The sequence below is a fragment of the Coenobita brevimanus genome, chromosome 2, assembly GCF_032717465.1.
Source record: "Coenobita brevimanus isolate Jiangsu-jjx chromosome 2, ASM3271746v2, whole genome shotgun sequence".
Taxonomy (NCBI): domain Eukaryota; kingdom Metazoa; phylum Arthropoda; class Malacostraca; order Decapoda; family Coenobitidae; genus Coenobita; species Coenobita brevimanus.
This window is the reverse complement of record NC_136955.1, coordinates 24740568-24757443: the sequence shown is the minus strand read 5'-3', so window position 1 is coordinate 24757443 and position 16876 is coordinate 24740568.

The window sequence follows — 16876 nt, the reverse complement described above, 5'->3', positions numbered from 1 at the left end:
ATGTAAGCCTCGTGCAGCTGCAACACTCAAGCCTCTGATTTCTTATCAAGGCCTTCATTGCACCAGCTACTTTTCTTCCTTGTGTCACTCTACTTTCAACTTTTTTTGCACATTTTCATCTCTTTTCTATCACTGTACCCAGGTATTTGAACTCTCTCACCAATTCCAGTCTCTCTCCATTCACTGTTACATTGCACTGGGAGCCACCTTCTCTCTCAATAACCATCACTTTACTCTTTTCTTCATTTACTCTCAAGGAACGACGCTTACAGACATCAGCAAAACTCTGCACTAGCCTACCAAGTTCTTGTCCGGTACTTGCAAGCATTACTGCATCATCAGCATACAACAAATTTGAGACAGTCCATCCATCACCGTTCATTACCAATGCCATCCCTCTCTCCATTACTCGTGTTTTCACTTCTCTCATCACCCCATTCATATATACATTGAACAACCATGGAGACATCACACAACTTTGTCACACGCCCACACTGATTGTGAACCATTCACTTAGGTTTCTATTAACCCTGACACATGCTTCACTACCATCATAAAAACTCTTGACGGCACCTAACAGCTTACCCTCTACACCGTTCATGTGTAAAACTTTCCACAATCCTTCTCTGTCCACTTTTTCATATGCTTTTTCCAGATCCATGAATGCCATAAACACCTTATGGTCCTTCTCACAAGCCTTCTCTACTATCTGTCTCACTGCAAATATTTGGTCCACACATCCTCTGCCACTCCTAAAGCCACCCTTTTCATCACTCACTAGGCCTTCTGATATCTCTCTTACTTTCTCTATAATAATTTTTCCATATACCTTCCCTACCATACTCAGTAAGCTTATGCCACGATAATTCTTGCACTCACTTCATTCACCTTTATTTTTGTACAGGGGTACAATCACAGCCTTTTTCCACTCTGCAGGCAAAGTTTCACTCATCCATGACTTCCTACATACCTCCAACAAGCACTTCATTCCATTCTCTCCACTACATTTAAGCATTTCTGCATACACCTCATCAACCCCAGCTGCTTTCGCATTTTTCAGCCGCTTCACAGCACTCTTCACCTGTGTGAGTGTCACGTCTCCTGGCACTGCATTCCTTCTCTGCACCCCCCCAAAACCAATCATGTTTACAGCTGCTCTGCTCTCTCTATCCCCATTCATCAGGCTTTCAAAATATTCTTTCCATCTGGTCCTTACTTCATCTCCATGGGTTAATAATCTACCACCTGCATCCATCACACCATCCCATTTCTTACCGCTTTCACTTCTACATTTCCGCACCTCTTTCCAGAATAACTTTCTATTTTCAGAGTAGTTCGCATTCATTTTTCTTCCTAGATCCTGATTTACCTCCTTCTTTTTCCTCTTCACTAGTTTCTTTACCTGCTTCTTGCTCTCAACATATTCAGTTCTTATTTCAACTGAACCCCTGTCCTGTAACCACTTTAGCCACTTCTTCCTCTTTTCCTCTACCGTTTTCTTTACCTCCTCATCGCACCATGCCGTACCTTTCTTCTTTGTTGTTACTCTTGCACACCACATACCGCTTTAGCATTCCTAACTAAGCAATCCCTATATGCATTCCACAGTCTGTCCAGATCCATTTCATTCCAATTCAGTAATTCTAACTCGTCCTCCACTTTGGTCCTGTATTCATCTGCCATTTCTTTGATCCTCAGCTTCTCAACTTTCAGTCTTTCTCCCTGACTGCTTCTCTCTTTCCTGATCCCCCTCACTCCTTTCAGCTTGATCTTGCATACCACAATCATACGATCTGACAGACCTCCACATCGTCCTCTCACAGCCCTCGTATCAACAACCATTCCCATCATCGACCTCTCTACGAGCACGTAATCAATCAGGCTTGTTTCAACACGATCCCCGTTCCCTCTATACCATGTATATTTATGTGCATCTCTGTGTTTCTCCAGCCACACCTACGACTATGATATATCAAACTTTCAGGTGAAATATTAATTAAATATTGATGATAAAATACGCAACACATTTCCAGTAGACTATCGGAGTGTACATATATCTATATATCTATATCTATTTATCTATCTATATTTATATGTGCACAGGACAAGAATGTATGAATATATAAAAAAGAATATACTTATATGTTTAAAATCTCATGCTTATTATAGTAGTCACATAAAAACGAATAGCTATGCATAAGAACCAACGAAGACATCTTAAGGAAAATACCCCTGTATTAACCCCTTAACCCCGGGTGACGACCACAGTCTATCTAGCAGAACATGCTATACACCCCTGGTGACCACTGTAGTCGATCTAGCAAGTTTTGAAAAATCGCAGATGTTTTCCTCCCCTCTGCCACCCTCCACCCTCACAGACAGGAAAATATCTTAGAAAATGGTATATATATATATATATATATATATTTTATGTGTCCGACTCTGGGCAAAGGCTTCAGGGCCTATATCTCGGGGGCAGTAGCCTATCCCAAGGCCCAGTAGTCCTCCTACACCTCCACATGTCACCACTTCGGCGCTAACACCCACCGTCCATATTGAATACATGCTAGAGCTGTCTCATACAGGACTGGTGTATTGGTATTAGCGGGGGTACTTTTTATGACATGTCGGCGGGTCATCTGGTAGATCAGGAAAGTCTGCTTCTATGAAATTCAAATCCTTAAACTGTTCCCTGCCCCAGCCGGGATTCGAACCTGGGTCCATCAGTCCACCGGGATTCGAACCTGGGTCCATCAGGACTGCAGGCCGCCTCTCTACCGATTCAGCCACCGCCTCCCCCAATATATATATATATACTGGAGTTTGAATTCAGAAGTAAAAAGGTTAGCTAGGAGAGATAAAAGAAGATGTGTGGATGAAAAGGTTGCAGAGACTGAAATCTTAATAAACAAAAATGATGGACAGAGTCAAATAATAGCATATGAATCGATTAGAGAACTGAGTGGTAATGCAGGTAAATGCAAGGAAATACCAGTTAGAGACAGGGAAGGAAATTTATTGACCAAAGATGGAGATATTAAAAATAGATGGAAAGAGCATTTTGAGACAGTTCTTAATAGACCAATACCGCCAGAAGAGGATATACCGTCTGCTCAGGAAGATTTAAATATAGAAACAGGAGAGTTGAGGCTTGCAGAAGTGGAGAAAGCAGTAAAACAGTTAAAGAATAATAAGGCACCAGGGGAGGATGGTTTATTTCCGGAAATGTTTAAAGTGGAGGGGGATAGATTAATAATGATCTTGACCAAGCTATTCAATAAGATATGGGTGACGGGGTTACTACCATCAGTTTGGAAGAATGGTGTAATTGTTAAAGTTCCGAAGAAGGGAGACCTGAGTGAATGTGGTAATTGGAGGGGAATCTCTTTGTCACCGATAGCTTTGAAAGTTTTCAGTAGAGTGTTGTTAAATAGGTTGGAGCCGGTGGTTGAGGGTATTCTGAGGGATGAACAGGCTGGTTTTAGAAAGGGACGTGGTTGCAATGATCAGATCTTTATAGTTAGGCATTTGATGGAGCAAGTTAATGAAATGAGAGTACCGTTAAGTCTTTGTTTTGTTGATTTTGAAAAGGCTTTTGATAGTGTTTCGAGAGAGACTATGGGGAAGATCATGAGACATTATGGAATACCAGAGGAGTTTGTGAGGGTCATTATGAACATGCATGAGGACACATTTTGTAAAGTGATGGTTGATGGTTGTCTTAGTGATTCGTTTGAAGTCAAGTCCGGAGTAATTCAAGGTGGTGTTCTATCGCCTTTACTATTTATATTGGTCATTGATTACATTATGAAACGCGTTGGAACAGAAACCGGTGCAGGTATACTTTGGGGAGAGAACAGGAAACTTTTGGATTTAGATTATGCAGATGATATAGTTTTGATTTGTGATGGGCCAGAAGAGATGCAGAGTGTGTTGGACTGTTTGGTGAGTGAAGGTCGCAAGGTGGGTTTGGTTATTAATTGTGGAAAAACTGAAATAATCAATATGAATATGGAAAATGCGCAGGAATGTGTAATTGGAGGTATGGTTGTAAAGCAAGTTGATAGGTTTAAATATTTAGGTACTTATTTAGCCAAGGATGGTTCTTTGAACTTTGAATTCGAGGAAAGGTTAAAGAAGGCTAATCAGGCAATGGGAATGCTTAAAAATATTTGGAATAATAACAATTTCTCTGTGCATACAAAAATCAAACTTTATAAGGTAATGGTTAGGAGTATCTTAATTTATGGACACGAGTCGTGGTACAGCACAGTGACTATGGAAAATAAATTCTTGGTGTTTGAAAATAAAGCACTTAGAAGAATATTAGGAGTTAAGTGGTGGGAAAGGATACCAAATAGTAGAATTAGAGAAATAACGGGAGTGCAGCCGATCGATGAATATGTTAGATTCTCACGATGGAAGTGGCTAGGACATGTGTATGGGAGACAGGGAATAGTACGAGGTACACCAGGGTGGGTGGCACTTGGTAGGAGAGGTAGAGGAAGGCCAAAAGAGACGTGGGTGAGGACAATGAGACGGGAAGCTGGAGATGAGTGTTGGGGAGATCTTGAGGAGTTAGCACAAGATAGGATGTGGTGGTGTGAGTTCATCGAGGCCCTATGCATCCCCGAGGGTGCCACAGGAAATGATTGATTGATTGATATATATATATATATAAATATATATATATATATATATATGTATATATATATATATATATAGATAGATAGATAGATAGATAGGTAGATAGATAGATATGTGTGTGTGTGTGTGTGTTTAAGCAATAATAATGTGAAAAATGGCGGGTGTTTTATGGGTGTACACGTGTCAGTATGGTGGTGACACGTAACTTCCTCCCCTCTGCCACCCTCCACCATCACTCTGCCTGTCGCAGTCTGTTATCCCATTGTCTCCGTACCGTGATTTTGGTCACTTGTTTTCCCCTCCTCCCCCCATTGTTGATTGGCTACCTACAGGTCTATTGATAACGTCATCGCATAGCCAAAGGGTTGTACTTTCATCTCCTGTTTAGTTTTTGACTCTAGGTTAAGTAGTTTTTTTTTTTTTTTTTGCAAATATTTGAAAACGGGACAAAAATCGCTGATGATCCCAGGCCAGGGGTATGAGCGACTGAGCCCGGAGCACGGGGTTAAGGGCGAGGGTTCTAATACTGAAATTTAATAATCACAGTTAAAAGCAGCAATACACCATCAGGAGGATCTGATTTGAGAAATCAGCTTTTGCTCTGAAAAAGCCATATTTTTCAAGTCCTTCTCCCAGTCTTTCTCCCAAACCCCCGCCTCGCACGCCTATACCCAGTAGTTCATTTAATTACAGGTCCCCACTTACAGATCAAAATGAATTGTGGCATTGGTATGGGGAAACAAAATTATCCCTGAATTTTAACCGCATAACGATCAAACTCATATCCCTGTCTTTTTTATGCAAAAAAGAATGAACCAAAGACCACGAGCCGGCAAACCGTTCCTTCCAAGAAAAAAAACGAAAACAGTACAAAAGAGAGCCAAATTCAAGATCCGTTCATTTCGAGATACCTGGACACACTGCATTTGAAAGACTGGAGATCATAGGAAGTAGGAAATACAGACAAAGGGAGACAGTTCCAGAGTTGACCTGTTGCATAAATGAAGGACTGGGAGTAACGGTTAACTCTTGCATTAGAGAGATGGACAGAAAAGGGATGAGAATTTGTTGCTAGACGGTGCTATGCACCTGTCGTAGAGGTGGAGGGATGCAAGCAGACAGTTCAGAGGAGCAATGACCATTGTAGTAGCGATAGAAAAGAGATTAAGATGCAACAGTGCGGCGAAGAGACAGAGGATGAAGGGAGCCAGTAAGAGGAGGAGAGTTGATGAGACGAATAGCCTTTGACTCTACCCTATTAAGAAGAGCTGTATGTGGGGAGCCTCCCCACACATGAGAGTTGTGATCTAAACAGGGGCGAACAAAACCCGTGTATAAAGTCAACAACTGTGCAGGGGTAAAGAAGGTATGGAGTCGGCTTACGACACCTAATCTCTTGGAAGCAGATTTTACAAGAGATGCAATATGATTTTTCCAAGATTAGTCCCGAGTGAATGAAACCCCAAGCATGTTCAACGATGATACAGGATTGAGCTGGATATTATTAAACCTTAGAGGGTACTGCTGTGGAAGATTGTTCCCGGTTGATAGGTGTAAAAACTGAGTTTTTGATGCACTAAAAACAACAAGATTAATTTTACCCCAGTCAGAGGTACGAGCCAAGTCAGACATTACGTGTGCCATAGCCTCATCCCTTGTTTGTTGAAGTAACTACTGAGATGCACGTTGCGGAAACCGAATGAAAAGGTGAAGGGTGGAGTCATCAGCGTATGAGTGGATAGGGTTAGATGTACAGCTTAGAAGGTCACTGATGAATAAAAGGAAGAGAGTTGGTGATAGCACAGAGCCCTGAGGAACGCCACTGTTGATAGATCTAAGAGAAGAACGATGGCCGTCTACAACAGCAGCTATAGAACGACCAGAAAGGAAGCTAGTGATGAAGGGACAGATAGAAGGATAGAAACCGTAAGAGGGCAGTTTGGAAATTAAAGATTTATGTCAGACTCGATCGAAAGCTTTCGAGATGTCAAGTGCAATGGCAAAGCTTTTGCCAAAGTCCCGAAAGGAGGATGACCAAGAGCCTGAAAGGTAGGTGAGAAGATCGCCAGTGGAGCGTCCCTGACGGAACCCATACTGACGATCAGAAAGAAGTTTGTCATAGGAAAGATGCTTTAAAATTTTTCCCTTTCGAATTGACTCAAAAACTTTTGAAACACAGGATGTTAAAGCAATTGGACGATAGAGGGTTGGGAACGGTCACCCTTCTTTGGGACTGGCTGAATGAGAGCAAACTTCCAGCAAGAAGGAAAGGTACAAGTTGACAGACAAAGGCGAAAGAGTTTACCTAGGCAGGGTGTAAGCACAGAAGCACAGTTTCTTGAGGACAACAGGAGGGACTCCATCAGGCCCATATGCCTTATTAGTATTGAGGCCAGTGATGGCAAAAAATACAACAGCTGAAAAAATTTTAATGTCAGCCATGCGGAAGTCTGAGGGGGGAAGTGATGGAGGAACAGCACTGGAATCGTCTACGGAGGAATTGGAGGAGAAAGTCTGAGCGAAGAGATCTGCTTTATCAGTAGAAGAAATAGGTACAGAGCCATCAGAGTAGAAAAGAGGAGGGAAGGATGATGAGGTAAAGTTGTTAGAAAGGTTTTTGGCAAGGTGCCAGAACGAGCGGGAAGAATTTGAGTTGGAGAGTTGAGAACACTTAGTACGGATGAAATTATTTATAGCAGTGTGAAGAACAGACTTAGCACGATTCTGGGCAGAAACATAAACAAGATGTGATTCAGGGGTGGGTTGGCTCTGGTACCTTTTATAGGTCCTCTCGATGTTGCGGACAACATTAGAACAAGCGTGATTAAACCAAGCCTTTCTTGCATTAGTCAAAGGATATGAGAAAGGAATGTATGCTTCCATGCCCTACAGAATAACCCCTGTAATGCGCAAGGCACACTCAGGTGGCTCCCAGCCATGGAAACAATAATCATTCCACGGACAATCAAAGAAGTACTGTCTGAGGGCCTCCCAATCTGCAGCTCCGAAGTGCCACAGACGACGTTTCTTTGGAGGGTCCACAGGCCGTATCGGAGCGATAGGACAGGTTAAGGTAATAAGGTTGTGATCGGAGGAGCCAAACAGAGAGGAAAGATTAACAGTGTAAGCAGAAGGATTAGTTGTAAGGAAAAGGTCAAGTATGTTGAAGCTCTCTCCAAGGCGGTCAGGGATACAGGTAGGGTGCTGTACAAACTGCTCTAGGTCATTAAGGATAGAAAAGGTGTAGGCTTGTTCACCAGTGGATCAGTGAAAGGAGAGGAGGGCCAAAGGTGCTGGTGAACATTGAAATCTTCAAGAATGGAGATTTCAGAGAAAGGAGAAATAGATAGAATGTGTTCCATCGTAGTAGTAAGATAGTCGAAGAATTTTTGATAGTCAGTAGGATTAGGGGATAAGTAAACACCACATATATATATTTAGTCAGAGAATGACAAGAAAGCCGAAGCCAGAGAGGAGAGAATTCAGAAGAATCAAGTTCAGGAACACGAGAGCAAGATAAATCGTTGCGTCTATATACGCAACATCCACGTTTGGCTTTGAAATGAATGTAGAGAAAGTAGGAGGAAACGGAAAAGGGTTTGCTTTCAGTTGCCTCAGACAGCTGAGTCACTATCAAGAAGAGGTGAACGTTTTAAAGGCGTAAGACAGTGATCTACACGTTATTTACTCTAACATGACCTAAAATTGTCATCCGTTCATCCTCAGTACTGAGCTGTAACAAGAGCTTAACACTAGAATCTTGTGCTAGTCATGCCAGTCACGAAGAAGTGCTGTGCGAAGAATGCAGAGCCTTAGTAGTATCTTTTTCTGTCTTTGAGATACGTGAAGCTCGCTGCAAAAGGACGAACGCTGGGCCAAGTTAAGGTCAAACGGGCATTGCTTCCTTTATTAACACAAATCCAACATTTTACTCACACATATCAGGATAATCACTTCCTTTGCATTTGTACTTTTTTTCTTAATTGCAAAGCAGGTCCTTTAGAGTGAACATCTGGAAATACTCGTACTAAGAGAATTCTAATCACACATCATTTGTCTAGCCAATTCCTCTACGCTGCTATGAAATTCGGGCATGATGTGCATGTTAGCCAGCGGTATGTGCACTTAACATTCGCTAAATTTTCCCATTATCAGATAACTTGCAGAACGAGAAGCTCATGGCACACTGTATCGTTATCATCAAAGGGGTAATGCTTGTTTTACTGTAGTTGTTGCCTACACGTTGTGATAATTCCTACTCAGGCAAATAACAAAGCATACTCATACCTACTGGCTGATACACACACACACACACACACACACACACACACACACAAAGAATAGGAAAAAGCAGGTAGGACAGGTAATTTCATAAACTTTTGAATGCTGTCTATTACAAATTTTATGCATCCATATTACACGCTAACGTTCTCGTGGACGTATGAGGGTATTATGCTGAGGATGAATTAAGACTGTTTTACGCAGCTAAAAGAAAAAAAAAAAACATTTCACAGGTTGAGTGAGACATTCTACAAACGTTTCAAGGCTAATATTTTCCCCAGTAAAACCGAGTGGTCTTGTGGTAGCCTACGTAAAACAGTTTGATTTGTATTAGGATTTTGGAGTAGTTCATTCACTGAACTCCTTCACCCTAAGCGCGTTTTGTATGGATATTTCGTGCTGGATCCAGGAGATTTTATTCAGCTTATGGGTTAATGAATGATCGACTCGATAAAAACGTGGTCTGCTGTTCTAATGGCTGCGACTTCGAATCCCGGCTGGGGCAGGGAACACTTTAAGAAATTGAATTTCGTTAAAAACAGAGTTTACTTACCTTCCATAACGTCGACCGACATGTAAGAGACACCATTCACATCTGAGGCAGCCTTAGCATGTAGCCCAGGGCTATTCAACTGCTCTAGTAGGACAGAATCATGAAACTCAGATTAACAAAATGGCCATACATTACTTTACCTCTGTTATTTCCCTCTTTCTACACACTTATAAAAACGAAAAATTGGTTTATTACTCGCATATACAATTCTGCTAAATACATGAATAAAAAGAAAAACACAAAACTTTGTTTTATGCCTGTTTGTTTGTTTAATTCCTCTGAGTCTTTCAAAGGACCAAACAAAAACGACTCTCAAGGGTCGGAATTGGCCCGCGGGCCGCCATTTGAATAGCCCTGGTGTAGCCCATTCAATGTTCACGTTTTTTTTTTTTTTTTAAATGTTTCTGACTTCTGGGCAAAAGCTTCAGGGCCTATCCCAAGGCCCAGCAGTCCTCCTACACACATTCACATGCCACCACTTCGGCGCTAACACCCACCGTCCATACTGAATACATGCTAGGGCTGTGTCATAAAGGACTTGCGTACTGGTATTTGCGGGGGTATTTTTAACACGTGTCGGCAGGTCATCTGGTAAATCAGTAAAATTTGGTCTTGTGAATATCAGATCCTTAAACTGATCCCTGTCCCAGTCGGGATTTGATCCTAGATCCATTAGGACTGCAGGCCGCCTCTCTACCGATTCAGCCACCGCGACAGAGGGGTGGGGTGTGGAAGAATTTGGTACGTAAAAGGGCTGCTGGGCCTAAAGGAATGGGCTCTTTAAGATTATGCTCAATGCCCGACGAATTAAAAAAAAATATATAGTTAAAATAGCAGAATAAGGCAGGGAGGGAGAGGGAGACCTTGTCTAGTTATTTATTTAGTCAGATCTGAGTATGGAACCTGGTTAGAGAGAGAGAGAGAGAGAACACTGACAATACTCAGATCTGACTAAATAAATTACAAGGTCTCTCTCTCTCTCTCTCATACAGTGGACAATTCTGATGCAGGTTGCCGTCCACTGAATTGATGAATTTAATTTTCTGGGATAAATATTCACACCACACAGATCCATCAGTTTTGTGAGCAGTGACCCTTTCTGTATGAAGTTTTTATTTTATTTTAGTTTATTTTATTTTTTGGTAGTTTCAGATGATGTTATTCAGATTAAGAGAGATTTTTGGAATTGTGGAAGTCTGATACTTCTTGACTGACCACTGGAGTACGATTTTTCAAAGTAAATAAAATCGACTGGCATAAATACACATGAAGAGTCACTGGATTGAAGGACATGAACATTTAAGTACGATGTCCTACGAGTTTTATCTATTTATTACCTCCGCCAAGGAAATTGGAGAAGGTTATTTAATCATCCCTGTTTGTCTGTTTGTTTGCTTGCTTGTCCACATGATATTTTAGAAATTTGTTGGTGGATATCTATAAGATTTTGTGGATATGTGGGTTATGGGCCAAGGAAGAGGTAGTTAAATTTTGGGGTTGATCTGAGTTGTATGGTATAGGTGTTGGTGGAGGTAGGCACTTTGCGCTTATTTTATTTATTTTTTTAATTTTCCTTACTTCCAGGGGAATTTAATCAACCTGGAGGATCTCTTGGTACTGAAGGGGTCAGTGATGGCTGCATGTAAGCCTTCCAGTCCGAACGTCTATCTTGTGCTACAGTACTTGAAACTTGTTTGAAGAAGGCAAGAGTACATTCCTGACACAGAGGACCTACACTATTTTGTTTGCTTTCTCTAGACTATTGTATCATTTGGGGGAAATATCCCTATCACTGAAGGATTTAATACAGGCTCTAGCTATTTCTTTTAGTTACAAAAGTGTGCAGAGTAAACTTTTCCAGGAGAGTAAGAATATGGTTAAAAATACGTCCCCGGGCTGAAGAATCAAAGCAAACAAGGCCGTGTCATTCTGAAGGGTTTGGTATAATCCAAATAAGATTCTGCTTTACTGACGGAGAAATTCTAAAGCTTGAAAGATAAGTAAAGGAAGTGTGGTTCCTTCTTGCTCAGTGGGTAACAGCACCTTCCATACTCACTTCGTGTTTGTACCTATGTGGTGGTATGAGAAGGTGTGTACGCCATCTGTTGCGCGTAAGATGGAATGAAATGCATCAGGGAATAGATTGTCTGTTCTGTGCTCTGTATTAAATTAATATAAACGATAAATAATGCTCAAATCCTACGTAATGAGGAAGACAAACTTACAGACTACAGTGATATAGAGCTACTGAAGAGACTAAAGTGATATGCTGGCGCTAATTCCCTCTTATTTTTTAGTAAAGAAAATCTTATTAACATTAGAGCATAATAACAACACTTCAAAGTTCTTTTAACCAACTCTCAAAAGAAATGAATTGCGAAGCATTAGATGGAAGTAAATACAAGAGTTGTCTAGATCATGTGAGAACTATTGGTGATATAATTAACTTAAAATTTGTTGTGACTCAGTCCAAGCTTATTAAACTCTATTAAATGGAGGCTAAATACGAAATGTGACGTGTCGCTGACATCTGATTTGCATTAGTGAAGATTACAATAATTGCATAAACTAGCCTGAGTCCTGGTAATGCAGTACTGATTGGTAATAACCATCTCTATCTATCTATTGCCAGACGCCTCAATCCCGTTTGGGGTGGCCACAAACAAATCGCCTCCAAGTCGCCCTGTCCCCCGCCATTTCACTGCCCTGCTCCCAACTCACACCCCCCTCTCTCATATACCTCTCCACCCCATCCCTCCATCTCATCCTCGGCCTCCCCCTCCCTCTTCCCTCCTCCACCTCACTCACATACACTCTCTTCGTCAGTCTCTCACCCTCCATCCTCTCCACATGGCCAAACCACCTCAGTGTGTTCCTCATAACGCTTCCTATCACATCCACATCCACACCACAACGCTCCTTTATATCCTCATTCGTCAGCCTGTAAAAAAAGTATAACATAATTAACATTATTTGTCTTTCCAAACAAAAAAGGAGTACTGGTACATAAAATCTGTAAAACCTAGACTATGTTATGATTTTTTTATATAGAAAATTAACATACGAAGTAAATAACGTATCCTTTATTTATTTCAGTAGTGTCGGACGATATGGAATTTTAAAAGCTAGTCTACGTTTATAACTAGTTCATTTGACAAATGGATTAGAATGAGCAGGAGGGAAAAACAGGAGATAGACTAGGTTATTTATTTCTCTTATGATTCGTACTACACAAAGCAGAGACGTTGGAGGAAAGAATGAACTAAGCACTTTCCTGCCTCCCCTTCAACCATTCTACTCCACAGCCTACATTACTGACATTCCATTATTATCATTCTAAGATTGATGGGCTGTATAATAGTGTAATATAGCCTAGGTTACATTAATTCCAGCGATATCCGATAGACTGCTTTTGACATAGCATTCAGTACATTATAATAGTCCAATGGACTGCGTAAGTGATAAACAGTAGCAGACTTTTATAAGACAGCCTACTGGTACTGATATACAGTACATAACAGTTCTGATGGATACCCCACAATTTGAGTTTACTGACATCCTGGTTAAAACATATTATAAAACGTAGCTTGAAGTATGTTGATTTCAGTAAACTATGAGAACTGTTAGTCAGCATAAGCAACGAGTGTTAGCCAACAAACCCCATAAAGAATTGTTAATCATTGCTTCGAACTCTTACTGACGATATAATAATCGCTGATTATAGCCTATATTTTTTTTTTCATACAAAAGTCATCAGATTGTATACAATACAGTAATTTCATGCTATATTAAATATCATGTTATGGAAATGGAAAAGAAAAATTATTAAACAATGACAGCAACGTCTGAAAATAATTAAAATAAATAATTCATCAAAATATTTAAAATAATTGTAGCAAACAGGAGAGCACATTTTAATACGGAGGCTATGTATATTCCTTACAGCTAGATATTTTGCACAGGTGATAAATATTTTCTGGCTAAGAATATTGTGCAGCTACTCTGTTACTGTACTGAGTGATGTTTGTCAAGTGTATCTCGTTCTAAAACCATTTTAATTTACTGTGACTGATGATCAAGTCTGCTTTTATCGGAGTCTCTGTCAAGCTCCAGGAAGCCCATGTCAGGCTCAAGCATACTCGAAAGTGGTTTGGGTTTTGAATTGTCGGCTTCGTGTGTGAGAACCCAAATCTTGTTTTAGCATATTAGTTGTTGCCGGGCTCGTCTCAAGTCCAAGGTAAAACCTACTCGGGCCCCAAGTCTCGCTCCAGCATTCGAGTCTCCTTGTGATATAGTGTATTTTTCAGGCAAAGATAATTTGGTCAGTGGACTGTTCTTCTTTGCATTATTTCCAGATTGACTGGAGCGCTCTTGTGCATCTCAGCCGTCTCCTGTGCGCTGTTTTTTCCTCCTGTATATCCAGTTCTCTCTTGTCTCGTTCGACATCATAAGTATCTCCATGTGAATCTCAGTCTCCCTCATACCTTCACTCGCATCACCAGCTCCCTCCATTCCATTGTAAGTAGTTCTTCGTTTACTTTCTCAACAGGTCCTCACCAGCGTAGTCTCGCCTTATTAATCTTCTCCACTAAACACATCACTGCCAGTCTTCTCGCTTCCTGCCTTAGTCTGTCTCTTACGGATGCGTCCATCATCCATCTCAACATTCTCATATCTGTCCTTACCAATATATGGGTTTCCTTTCTTTTTAGTATCCATGATTTTGATCAGTTCGTCAATGTTGGCCTAAACTGCGCTGTATTTCATGTTCTCTCTCTTTTGGCCTACTAGCAGTAACCTTCCTCCACTTCGTCCACGCTTCCTTTACTCTTCCTCTTATATTTGCATCAATTCCTTGATTTTCACTAACTACACTTCTAAGATATCTGAAATGCACCTGTGTCAGAAAATTACCATGTTTCTGTCAACCCCCACCATCTCTTACCGTAGTATCTGCTGACCATGACTTCGACTGCGGGTAGTATTGCAAGCAGCTTCAGAAAGTTCATCACACTTCTTCCCTAGCGATTCGTTCTGCACCTTCCACCTCAGTAACCTCTTGCATGCTATTGATGTAGACCCTGTATATACTGAAGCGATATTAGTAACACAGACGAGAATACTATGGTATATAAAGAAAATTTTTTAAGGAGAGAAACTGCGAGCCCTCCTATGCCATTTAGATTGCGGCTCGTACTTGCAATCACCTTAAATTTTCTATTATCCAGACTCGCCAACCACGCCCTATTTCTTTACTGTAGCTCATCTTCAGTCCCAGCTATAACCACCTAGATATCAGCGCATCGAATTTCTCACCTGCCTTCACCTATGATATCCTCCCAAAGGAAATCCATCTCGACCTCAAAAAGACTGAAATTTGCGTCGATCACTGGTGTAGTTCTTTGATATCAAGCCATTATAAATCTCCATATATTGTGCCATCCTTTGTCCTAGATTCTCTGTACAACTTCCAAAATGCCCAGTATTTTACATCTTCAGAGGCTTTGTTGTATGTTTTCTCATTCTCTACAAAATTGTATTATATTTCTTCTTTCGCTGCAAAACCTTCTTACTATGTAGATAGGGCCTTTGATCCCTTTTTCTTCGAAGATGCAGGTTGCATATCAGAAACGTCTACAATTTTTCTCGGTCTTTCATCCATTCTTATCTCCAGAACCTTCATCCTTTACTATCTTAACTTGATTAATGCTTCCAGAGTTCAATACATCACCTTTCGTTTTTATATGTACGTCCTGTACCATTAACTTGATTCTTCTATAGTTTCCACAATTCAGTATATCAACTTCTTTTTCTGTACACGAGTAGAGATGCCATTAATTTGATTTTCTGATGTTTCCACAGTTCAGTACACCTTTCTTTATGAGAGGTGGTGTACTGAATTACCAGCCACTGCAGATTCACTGCTGAACAAAGGCCTCCCCCAACCTTCACGGATTCCTTGACTGAGCCAGTCTCTGCCATGTTTTCCGCTGCAACCTTCTCTGTCTCATCTCCAACTCCTGTCTGGCCATTTTCTGCTGCGCTTACCGTCCCTTGGAGTCCAGTCAGTCAGCCTCTTGCTCCATTGTTTTCCCATATTCTTGCAACATGACCTGCCCACCTCCATTTCTGTTCTTTTATACCTTCTGTAATACCTTGCTTTGGTTTGCTCTCTCACCCAGGTTGATCTTTTCCTGTCTCTTAAACATATTCCCCACACTTATCTTTCCATTGCCCTTTGAAAACAGATTAGTTGATTTTCCATCGATTTTGTCAGTTTCTAGGTCTCACGACCGTACGTCATAGCTGGAATTTTACATTCGTTATATTTTTCGTTTCATACATATTGGCAAATTACTTTTCATGATGTCTCTATATTTACTGAAAGCTTTTCATCTACATGTAATGCGTCTTTTTATTTCGCCATCATGGTCTTTCATTAATTTTAGTATTTGTCCCAAGTAACTGTACTCCTCGACTTTAAGAACTTCTTCGCTTATTCTGATGACGCTCTTTAGTGTATTTGGATTAAACATTAGTTTTACCCCAGTTCATCTTTAGCCCTACAGGTACTTCAGAACTTTCTCTGTTCAGGTCATTAAATATTTCTTGCAATATCTCTGTTGTTTCTGAGATTAGGACAATGTCATCTACAAATCTTAAACGGATTAACTTGTCTCCACTTATGTTTACTCCTTTGTTTTCCCAACCTAGTTTTCTGAAAATACTTCCTGGGCATGCTGCAAATAATTTTGGAGAAATTGTACCTCCCTGATGCAAACCATTCTTAATCTTAATATTTTCCGAGTCTTTATAATGTAACTGTGACAGTTCCCTTTTCATATATATTTTCGAGCAGTTTTGCAGTGTTCTCATTTACTCCTTGTTCTCGTAATGAATTCATAATTGCTATGTGCTCTACTGAGTCGAAAACCTTTTCGTGATCAACAAAACCTAGACACAGTAGTTTAATATATTCTGTAGTTTTCTCAAGTAGCTGATTCACTGAGTGTAGATGATCAGTAGTCGAAGACCCTCTTCGGAATCCTGCCTGCTATTGAGGTTGGTTTTCTTCAAAATTTGTTGTTATTCTGTTCGTAAGGTCTTTAGTGAAGAGTTTGTATATAACTGATACTAAACTAATGGGTCGATAGGTACTAGAATCTTTTGAGACGCCTTTTTTGCAATGTAAAATGACTATTGCATTACACCATGTTTTGGGAACTTTCTTCTTTTTTACAGACTGACTAAACATGTGAGCAAGCCTGTTTTGCACTTCTACTCCTGCATCCAACAGTAAATCTGCTACTATACCATCTCCCGGGGCCTTCCCCCTTTTCATATTTTTAAGAACAATGTTTGCTTCGTCTGGCATTACTTCAAGTATATCATTTG